Genomic DNA, 12376 nt, shown 5'->3' on the forward strand with positions numbered 1-12376 from the left:
GCAGGTCGGACTTTAAAGTCCGACTTGCAGGCAAAACTGCAAAATCTAAAAAAATGAGAAAACGAGAAAAACAAAAGACGAAAAGAAAAAGAGGCTAACCAACGGAGTCAATCAACCTTTCCCGGAGGACGTGAGGCACGAAACAGACTAGTTTCATAGGGTTTTTCTTTGTTAGAATTGCACATCAAACTTTAAAGTCCGATGTGCAATGTTTTGGTTCTTTCCCTGCAAATCGTATTTTAAAGTCCGACCTGCAGGCAGTTCTTTTCCTGCAGAGCGGACTTTAAAGTTCGACCTGCAAGTAGTTCTTTGTTTAGCAAGAAGGAAGTCGCATATTGGACTTTAAAGTCTGATATGCAATCTTTGTTTGATTTTCCTTGCATATCGGACTTTAAAGTCTGATGTGCGAATTTTGAGTTTCCTTCCCAAGTTGAGATCGGACTTTAAAGTCCGACATGCAGTTGCTTGTCAAGTTTTTCCCTTGCAGATCGGACTTTAAAGTGCGACCTGCGTATGATGTTGTTTGAACTTGCAGTTCGAACTTTAAAGTCCAATCTGCAAGTTTTTCCCTTTTTGTCTCCTAAGTCATTTTTGACTCCTGTTTCTTGTTCTGATTGATGAAATTTTCCGGTCTGATGGTGATCATTTTCAAAACACTGGTGATCCATGTTGAAATGTCTGAGCCCTCTCCCAGCAAATCGACAGAGAAAAGAAGATGTGCTGATGAGATTGTTGATATGGCGCTAGACAAAGTTAAGATGCAAGTTTCTTTAGCTCGGTTTGAAGAATTTCAGAAATCCAATGAGGAGGAAAAAGATGAATAAAGTGTCCTCTTTTTGACACTTTCTTTTCATGTAGTTGCATTGTTAGATGCTGCAAGTTTTCTTGCAGCTGCATAATTTCTTTCTGCTGAAGTTGTAGTCAAGTGGGACTGTGCAGTTGAATTAGTCAACTGTGTCGACATTTTTCTCCAACATTTTCCTATATAAGGAGGACCCTCATTTGTAAATAAGGATCTTTTTGGCAATGCAACAAAATTTTGCTAGTTTGTATGTGCACTCTAAGACTTTGAGTTTAGATGTAAATCAGATTGTTTTCAATAAAAGAGGCAAGTTGTGTTGAGACTTTGTGCCAATTCAAGTTGTTATGTGACGATATTTTCTAGAGTTGATTGTGAGTTTTGTTCTATTGTGAAAGAGGGATTTAAATTCAATCTTGCAGACTTTGAGCTGCTAATTGTATTTAGACTTATATGTTTGGTTTTCAGATTTGGTCTTGTAGACTTTGAGCTGCTTATCATATTTGAAACTAGTGTGGAAAGCTAAAGTGGGAAGATAGCTTGTAGACTTTGTGTTGCTTCTATTTTTAAGACTTGTGCATGTGAGTTGAAGTACATCATGTAGTTAGACTTTGAGCTGCTACATATTGTGCTTAGTTAGCAGAAAAATCATCTAAAAAGGTTGATAGGAGAATAGATAGTTGAAGACTTTGAGCTTTCTTTCTATTTTCCCGTCCTGGGGAAGTGACGGAGGTCTTTGTGCCTTCATGGAAACTTTGCTTCCCTTTATGTTCCAAAAATCCTACGAAGAAGTCTTGTTTCTGTATTTGTTGTTATTTATTTCCAATTGCTATTACTTTTCTGAGAAGAGAAAAGAGTATAGTTTTTCTTGAAAGAAGAAGAAAGATTGTTGTCCCACCCATATTAGATTAGTTTAGTTTGTAGATAGGGGGAGCCTTCCCTTAATTAGGAGAGTTTTACTCACACACTGTGGTTGAAGCCACAATTTTGTATATTTCGCCAAGTGTACAAAATTTTCAACCAACAGTATGATAGGGGTATTTAGGATTTTTGTGTACTTTTATCCTAAAAGTACATAAAGGAGAAAACATAAAACTAAAAAGAAATAAAGATAGAAACCCCAACAATAGACATACGACCATCAACTGAGATTTCTCAACATTTGCAACAAATTACAAGGGGAGTTTTTAACGTAATATGCTTAGCCATGAGATGACGATAAAGAAGAATGAAAAATCTCAACATATGTAGAGATAAGATACTTCAACACATTCAAATTGAGATACCAAAGGTTTCTTGTGCATCATCACATCAATTGTACAAATCACATATGCATAAAAAGACTACCAATTCAACATACGAGAAATCAACAATGATAACACATGAATACATTTAAAACACACGAAATAAGATGTATTCTTCATTATCCTTTTGGAAATACACAAGTCCAAAATCCTTTCTATACATGTGCGAATCAAAATGTCATTACAAGTTCTCCTAGAATTTCAGCAGAGTTTCCCCTCTGTAAAAAGTGCCCCCCCCCTTTACAATGCAAAAGCCTTCTATTTATAGGGTTGTAGGATAACTACCTTATAACCAACTTCAATCCTGGGTTAATAACTAACTCTTTTCTGCATAAATTTCAATGAGTTAATAACTTACACATTTATGCGCAGAAGTAGTCAACTTTCTAACCTTTGTTTACAACAAGTGACATAAGTCACTCTTACAGAAAAAAATCTTGAAACATAAAACTTTAGATAAAACTTTCAAGTTAGGATTGCAACGAGGTGCTTATCCAACTTCATCTTCTTCATTTGCCAATTTCCTCATGACTCGAACCTTGACTCTTATACTTGATTCTGCACAAATGTTCAAGAGATGAACATAAGCCACATCATTTGTAGAACGAATGCGGGGAGGAGAGTTGTTGCATATACTCTTAACCTCATATTTTTATGTGATATACGAGCACCAAGTAGACACATTCACACAACCATCATAGGTTTACATGACAATTTGATGATGAAGTTCAAAGTATCTTGAACATAGCTAGTATCGCCGAGAGGATTAACCATAGACGCATAATGGTCAATCACAGGCCTCATACAATAAGTAGAAATGATGTGTTGAAGTATGTGTGACTCTCATTCATTAAACCTTCATGACTGCGTACACATGTGCAAAAAAACTTATAATGTTAGAATGTATTCCAAAGTGCTTCATTTAATTGAAGATTTTAAGAGCTTCCTCGTGCAATCCATTTGATGCATATCCTTATTGTCTTCATTTGTAATACGAACTCTTGTGTTTGTGTATATGATCCGCCCTCTATAGAAAATGAACGATGCATATATGTGAGCACATCTTTGCGAGCGAAGGTCGATATAAAGACTTTTAACAAATGTATTTTCTGCATATCTTGCAATCATTACATTCCATCAAAGGACATCGTTTCAAGCCATTCTGTCAAACAAGCAAGATATTTTGTTGATCGCTTGATGTTTTGCTTGCACTTTAACTCTTTGCCTTGTTTGAGAGCTTCAAAACACCATTCAACATGATTCATGTGTCATTATCTATGCATTCACATTTTTCATGCAAGTTGATCATTCCATTTCATGTGGTATCATTTCTTTGAGGCAGACTGTCAAACAATTTGCTACGCTTCATTGTTTTCCATTCCTATTTACTACAAAAATTGGAACTCTAATATCTAACAAACACCCTCCATCCATTGTGCTTTGATAAATGTTTATGAACCGTTCTAAAGCTTCCACTTTTGCATGCATTTTAACCAAAAATTGCCAACTTTAATATTTGACAAAAATATATCAATTGATATATGCTCTGAAGGATGTTCCTAACTATCATCTAACAAGATGACATATCGTTGACAATTCTATCAAAATACTCTTGTGCCATGGCTATGTTTATGCGCATTGCATTTCTCAAGAACTCTGTAAGACATTTACTAGTAAACATCGCACCTATGAAGTGACATCTCATTGAGACTTCTGCAAAATAGTTTTTGTACTTGTAGATGTGATCTAACACTGCGTTCTATGAGATGACATCCAATTGATGCATTATGTCAATCAGTTCACTTGTTGTGTCTAAGCTTTCCACATTGCACTCATGTCTACCAGAGCAGTTGCAACGACATTGTTTCCTTCGTAACTTTCAAGCGGTTGGCTTGCTATCCATCGACATCTATTTATTATCCTTAACCTCTGGTAGGACACCCCAATGGCAACTCAAACTTCCTCCCGGGCGGGAAACATTGGCTCCCGGATCAACGAGAACTCCTGTCCATCGGGTATTGTTATGCTTCAACAATTTTGCACTCAAAAGAACGACATGTGTATTGTCTACCAGAGCAGCTGTGACTACAACATCTGACGCAATTCCTCTATCCATTAAGCTTTGACGAATGTTTGTTGATAATTTGGTGCAAATTTTGCGATCATTCCATGTAATGAGGTGACATCGATTTGAGGTATTATGCTAAACGCTTCATTTACCTTGTCTACACCCCCATGATTTGCATTTGTGTCTGCCACGTTATATTGTCAAATAGTTCATGTGCCATGTCAATGCTCTCATGATTTGCATTCAATGTGTTCCATATCTCCTTGAGGCAGTTTGCCAAACAGTTAAACGCCTTGTCTATGCTTCCACTATTGTGTTTCACATGGTATTTTGCCAAACACTCCACGTGCATTGTCCATGCCTCTACATTCTGCTTGAGCATTTTGTCAAACAAATCACGTGCGTTGTCTATGCATTCACATTCTTTGCTTTAGTCCACGATTTGCACTCATGTAAACACACAATTTTGGCAAACAACTTCACACCTTTTCTTGATTTCCACGATTTGTTTTATGTCTCCAAGGCAGCTGCAACTATAACATCTGACGCAATTCCTCAATCCTTTATATCTCCAATTAAAAGGCTATGGAATTTGGCCTTACACCTACTGATTGCATTACATGAGATGACATTTCTGAGGTATTATGTCGAACAATACCATGCATGTCTTGGCTACGCCTCCCCATTTTGCATACAGGGCTACCAACGCAGTTACAACTACAACGGCTAGCAAAATTCCTCTATCTCCTGCACTTTGTTGAATGTCGTGACAAGTTTGAAGACATTCACCTTTGATAATCAGGCAAAGAGGGAAGAAAACTATAAATGCCATGATAAAACTTCCATATTCTGTGAATTTTAACCACGATGTGTATGCGTGTTAACTATACATCATTTTGTCAAACACTTGCATCATATACATCATTCCCTAAGATAATAATTCATTGAGGCATTCTGTCAAATGATTTGTAGCTTGTTTATGCCTTCCACATTTTGCATACATATTTACATTTCACGACATGTGAATGCTTCCTTAATCTGCAATTATGTCTTCTAGTGCAGCCTTGATGAATGTCCATACTGTTGTTTGAAGCATTTTTTTTATATCTCTTATGGAGGAGGTTAAGAATGCTCCAGAACGGAGCATTTCTAACCTTCTTGACAAAGCGGGCTCACAAGGTTAGGAAATAAGGTTAGAGATGCTCCATTTTGGAGCATTCCTAACCTTTTTGTGAGAGGTTATAAATATGGGTTAAGAATGCTCGAAAACAAAGCATTCCTAACCATTTTTTTCTCAAAGGTTATGATTATGGGTTAAAAATGCTCGAAAATGAAGCATCTTTAACCATTTATTTCAAAGACTGTGACCTTGACCACCAGAAACCATCGACCATGGAGGAGAATAAAGGAGAAATGAAAATGACATTTTTAGACAACTTTTTCTCTCAAATGACCAAAATATTAAAATAATCTAAAATATTAAATTATTTATTTGAAAAATAATTTAAATATTTTAAATTTAATGCTCAGGCTTGATAAAAATGACCATATCTTTGAAACGGTAGGGAGTTAGATCCTGAAATTTGAAACACACCTTGATGGTAGGGAAACGAGCCAACAACATCATTTACTCCTCATGACGAATCCTAAAATGAGAGATTTTAATCATTTCTAGGCGACAAACACCAACATTTGAAAGTTTAAAATATGACAAACTATGAACTGGGTTCATGCGAAAATTGACCACATGACACAAAATGATGCCAAGGGTATGTCTATCAAATTATTTCCCTCAATTCTTGGTGATTTCCAAAATTAATCAATTTTTCATATTTTGATTGGCAACAACCTTGAACCACGTGCTCACTGCTTACATATAAACACCTATTGGATCTTTACTCGACACTGAGACCGATTTGAAGTTCAAGTTTTAGGTATGCCAAATAATGGGGCAACAGAAACTTATTCCCCAAAGCGAAAGTAAAGCTATGAGAGTTTAAAAGAGAGAAAAACAAATGATAATGTAATGAGCCAAAGATGGACATCCCTTTCATTGCTCATTTAATTTAGGTTGTCTCCTTTGTTAGGCCATTGGCTTAAATGACATTACCCATCTCATATTTTTTATTTTTTTTGTTTTTAATTCTTTCTTTTCACTTTGTTTTATTTTTATTAATATTTTATCTATTTATTTTACAGTTGGTAATGGGGCCTAAAATGAAAGAGTGATAGAAATAATTCTTTATGGGTTTATATAATGTTGAACTATTGTAGAAATAAATGTCTTTAAATTAAGACAATAAAAATTTATATATATGCAAACAACCAACTCTCAATAATGAGAAGGAAATGGTGAGAATCTAAAGTTTGAGTTTTAAAAATTGAATATTGAATCAAATGTGCACCATGTGGGATTTCCCTCACATAATGAGATTGACCTAGGATGAGGAATGCAAGGCCTTGGGATCAATGCATATAAAAACATGGGCTAATAGTGACGAGAATGCATGGAAATAAGTACAAATAGAATGGGAATAAGATAAAGTGTGTAGAAATGTATGAAAGTAAATGTGAATGGATGTGAAGTAGGAGATAAGTCAAATTAAAACCAAATTGTGCCGCTATCATTATTAATCATAGTAAGACATTCTATAAAAATATCTTTTAAAAGAACTCGCCTTCCATTTCCTTAAACTAAACTATTTCTTTATGTTATATTCCATGATGTTGATGTTGATCTTAATATTAAACCATGATGACTAATTTACTAAAAGAAAACTTTATCTTCATTATTATTTTACTATATTTTGACTAGTGTACCCATACTCTCCTTTTCTTGATGTGTAAGACCTAATATTTGAACTTATAAAGGGTAATTTCAAAAATAATTTGATTCATATTGTTATCATTTATTAATAAGTATTGACAGTGGCATTGAGCAACAAAGAAATCTATCATTCTCTCAAACTGAAGAACAAATAGGTTAGTTATAAGTGATTGTTATCACCTAATAAACTACATATTATTTGTTTGCCTAATAAACTACATAATATAGTTCTTGTCATTCCATGACTTTAATACCTCATATTTTTCATCCTATTCTATTCCAATGTTTGGGATTTGGAAGATGTGAATTTTTTAGTGATTAGTAATTAAAATTTTATTTTATTTCATTGTGATTGGCTTAGGTGTTTGTGGATCCCATATACAAAGCATACTAGGACTAAACTTTATGACATCTATTATGTTATGAAAGGATTTATTTACCACATGTGCCTTTTTCTTATGAGACACACAATTATAAACTCGGTCATGGTATTCTCTACATGTCTCAAGATTTTCAATGTAGTTGTTAATAACCTTTAAAATCAATAAAAAACAAAATGGAACACAACCTAGAGCAAGAACCTTTTATTTTTTCAACTTAGTAGATATGTATTGTTGTAAGGAATACAATGAGTAGGGTGAAGGCGTTATATGAGGATAAGTTTGTCAACTCTAGTACACATAAATATGATGTTATAAACAAGAATTTCCCATAATTTGCAATGGTTCTAAAGACCTTGCAATAAACATTGAAGATTCTCCTGTGTATGATTTCCTTGTTTTTGTTACAAGTGGGTATAATGTCGTGGTTTAAATGCAATTGTTCCATCTTTGATTTCACCCGATGGAAAATATTCTTTTATAGGCTTTCCCTATTCCAACAAACTTGATATCACTTTTTCATTGAAAATTACATGCTTTCTATGAGTAACCTGTTTCTCAAAGGGATCCCATAGCGAATAACAATATTTCGTATCAACTTATCCAAAAAAATACACCTTTTTGACTTTGCATCCAACTTCGTTCTTTGTATCTTGTGGAATGTGAACAAATGCTTCATACTCAAACACCCGCAAGTGAAATGTGCTTTCCTTGCCATATTTTCTCTAGAATGTCAAACTTTTTCATTTAAAATTACATGCTTTCTATGAGTAACCTGTTTCTCAAAGGGATCCCATAGCGAATAACAATATTTCGTATCGTCTTATCCATAAAAAATACACCTTTTTGACTTTGCATCCAACTTCGTTCTTTGTATCTTGTGGAATGTGAACAAATGCTTCATACTCAAACACCCGCAAGTGAAATGTGCTTTCCTTGCCATATTTTCTCTAGAATGTCAAACTTTTTCATTTAAAATTACATGCTTTCTATGAGTAACCTATTTCTCAAAGGGATCCCATAGCGAATAACAATATTTCGTATCGACTTATCCATAAAAAATACACCTTTTTGACTTTGCATCCAACTTCGTTCTTTGTATCTTGTGGAATGTGAACAAATGCTTCATACTCAAACACCCGCAAGTGAAATGTGCTTTCCTTGCCATATTTTCTCTAGAATGTCAAACTAAAGCAAATTGTGTAGTCTAATAGATATCTTGAAAGAGAAAACAAGTTGCTCAAAGAGCAAATAAAAAGTCTACAAATTAGTATGGAAAGAGAACAAGGAGAGTTGAATATTATAAAACATGAGTTAGAACAAGTCAAAGCAACAAAAAACAGAGAACAAGCAATGAATGTAAGGGGCATAACGCAATTGAAAAACATTCAAATAGGAATTTCAAGCATGGAGGAAAGAGAAAACAAACTAAGAGCTCAATTAGAAGAGGCCAAATATTGAACACGGTTTGTCAAGGGGTCATCTAATGATCAAAAGGAAATCATTAAAAACATATTAGGAGGAAAATAAAAGAGAAAAAAGACAAACAAGACAAAGCTATGAACATCATCATGAAAGGTCTGAAGGACTATGGAGAAGGAAATGACTAATATTTTAGCAGGAAACTTTCTCAAGGACCAATTGAAGTAGACAGGTTGTATCCAACAAGCAAATAAGATTGGAAAGAAAACAAAAGATAGAAGGAATAGGCATGTAAGAGTTGTCTTGAAAAGCATGGAAGATAGGAATGCAATCTTAAAGAATAGAGGGTTTCTTAGAGGTATCCATATTTACTTTTATGAAGACTTGACACTTGCCCAACAACACAAAAGGAGGAAGGAGTGGGAAAAAGTGAAAATTGTAATGTCCCCTATTGGAAATTTCCTTAACTTAATCTCGAAACAACAATTCCAACTTAAGGTGAGAACCATAATACAAAATTTACCCACCAAAGACATTGGATTATGATATTTAACTTAAAACTTTAAGAATAGGTCGGAAGATAGAGCTCATCTTGATAGGTTCCTCCAATTTGTTCACTTAAAATATATGCCTCAATTCTATTAATTGTTGCTCCTCAACTGAGCCTTCATATTAGAGTGAAGTAGATTCTTCACCAACTTGCTTCATTTTTTCATTTTTTCTTTGCATTCTTTCTTTCTTTCAAGTCTGCTCTAAATTCTATATGTCTACTCAAAACCTTCACGAATCTATCCATCGAAAATTCACGAAGCTTTCACAAATCTTTTTTATTGTTTCACAAGTCTTGCTTTCAATTAATCTTTGTATTATATACTCTTTATGTAAATCTATGAATGCATAAAAGATAACTTATTTTTCTTACATAAACGATCTATACAAATCTTCTTTGAATGTATTTACTCTTCTCACAAATCCCCCATAACATATATTTTCCTCCAGCTTTCCCCTTCTCCATTTTATTAACTCTACAACTACTTAAAATATTGGTTATTAATATATTTAGTGTTCATTGATGTCTGGAGTTGGCTACATATTTTTAGTTCATATGATGACATGTTGCATCTAATTGTTTTGGTTGTGCGTAATCTATTGTGGGAACACTTTGTTCTTTCTACGACAGCTGGGAGTTCAGATTGTTTTGTCTTTTCCCTATGGTTCGATTTGTGATGCTTATTATGTACAAGTGGCTTCTAGGTACCCTTGTCAATTTTGTCGTCATGGAAGTTGGGAGCTTGACAGTTGTTTTTCGATACTGCACAATTCTTGAAGCCGTTTTTCTTGGAATCGTCTGGCATTTTGCAGTAGTAGGTTTTCAGACTGTTATGCGTTTGTAGTGACGTTTTTTTTTGCAGTGGTAGGATCTTAGATGGTCAGTCATTCTGTTTGTTCATCTTCTCATAGACTTCATATTGATTAAAATTAGAATATGTGGTTGTTAATTTTTGGTTTTTAAAGTTGGTTTTGAAGTCGAAGAGTTTTGATGCTGTTTAAAAAACGGTTAGAGAAAATATATATTTTTAGAGCTGTTGTTTTGCTGTTAGAGTCGACAGTGATAAAATAGACCTCTTCTATGTGATTAACCGAATCGACTCTTCTTGGGATCGTTGTTTTTCCTGAAGTTTGACATGTGTCCAATCTTTTTAAAAAACGCATGTGGACAGAGGTATAGCAGGCGTTGGAGAAAAATGTATTACTATTGGTTGTGGCGTAAAATAAAATGATTTAGTTTTGGTGTATTTCGTTGCCTAGAAGAAAAACTCTCATGTTGTGAATATTGGGAGTTATGCATTGAGTACTATATTGAGAAAAAAGCGTGATGAAGTTTTTGGTTTTTCAATGTTTTGAAAAATACAATGATATATGAAAAGATTATAAAGCGCTGAACAAGAAGAAATTATAAGATATGATGAGATGTGAAAGTCTATAATATATTCTGGTAGAGGGATATAGCATTCTGATCTTAACTCTGATACTGAGGTCTATTGAAGACAACATTTGTTATGGTTTTTGAATCTATTGTATGTGAAGTAGGTTGCATGAGAAATATTTGTTCTTAATGATTAATCTGTACTAATCATTTCAGTGTTACTTAAATCAGAGTAACACACAGTTTTTAATTTCTAATTCTCAAAATCTTTACTTTGTGTTCATGAGTTGGTGGTCACTCTAGGTTGGAGTCTTTGTGAATTCTTGAAGTGCATCGAACAGAGTTGAAGCTTTGTATGTGGGTTGGTGCTCACTCTTGTAATTCCGGGTTGTTGTCTGTATTGTTTCAATGAAATTTTTAGATTACATGGTTTTTTATCCGAGAGAGTTTTCCACGAGAAATTATGTGTTTATGTGTTATGACTGTTCATGAACTGTTTTATTTTTAATTTATTAAAATTTACAATACTGATTCACCCTCTCCCCCTCTTAGTATCGCCTGTGTTTGCAATTGGTATTAGAGCAGGTTCTCTCTTTCAAAGCTTAAAAGCCTGAGGATAGGTCCATCCTGTATCATAAATGAGTGCCTTAGAAGGTCTAGCTACAAACCGAGCACCTTTGTTTGATGGTGCAAATTATGCCTTCTGGAGTATCAGAATGAAGACATATATTATGTCCTTGGAGTTTGATGTCTGGATGAGTATTGTAAATGGTTATATTGTTCCAACTACACCTCCTACAGATCCAAATGTCAAGGAGGAGTTCGAGAACAATGCCAAAGCAATGAATGCACTTCTCTATGGTCTCTCAGAATCTGAGTTTGTCAAAGTAATGCATTGTGAAACAACCAAAGTAGTCTGGGAAAAATTACTTAATGCATATCATGGTGATGATAAAGTTCAAAAAGCCAAACGTCAAACTTAAAGAATGCAGTTTGAGAGTCTTAAAATGAAGGAGAAGAGTATTGCAATCTATTTTCTATGAGTTGATGAAGTTGTGAATGCCTTGAAAGGTTTTGGAGATATGGTGGAAAACAAAATTGTGGTTCATAAGATTTTGTGCACGCTGCCCTGAAGTTTGATGCCAAAGTTTTTGCTGTTGAAGAAATGTCATACATTGACAAGCTCACTGTAGACAAGCTACATGGAATCCTGACTGCGTATGAAATGTGTACCAATGTTGAGAACTCGTCAAAAAGAGAAACAACCTGTAAAGCTTCAAAGAAGGTTAAAGAAAAGGAGCAAAAATCCAGCGAAATCTCAGAAGAAGATTCAAAGGGTGAAGTTGCTCATCTTGTTAGAAAATTAAAAAGAGGATCTGGTAAATACAAGGGAAAGTTTCCTTTGAAATGCTTTAAATGTGGTAAGATAGGTCACTTTGCATCAAAGTGTCATTATGAAAAAGAGAATGACAACGATGATGAAAAAGAATCAAGGTACAAAAATAATAAGAGTTTGTGAAAAAGAGAAAGGAAGTTTCAAAAATTTAAGAGAAGTCTCTATTCCAAGGAAGACAGTGATTCTTCTCCCTATAGTGAAGAAAAAAATCAGAATGATGAAATCTTGTTCATGGTCGTTGAAGACATTCAAG

This window comes from Cryptomeria japonica, chromosome 3 (genome assembly GCF_030272615.1).
Source record: "Cryptomeria japonica chromosome 3, Sugi_1.0, whole genome shotgun sequence".
In the NCBI taxonomy this organism is placed as follows: Eukaryota; Viridiplantae; Streptophyta; class Pinopsida; order Cupressales; family Cupressaceae; genus Cryptomeria; species Cryptomeria japonica.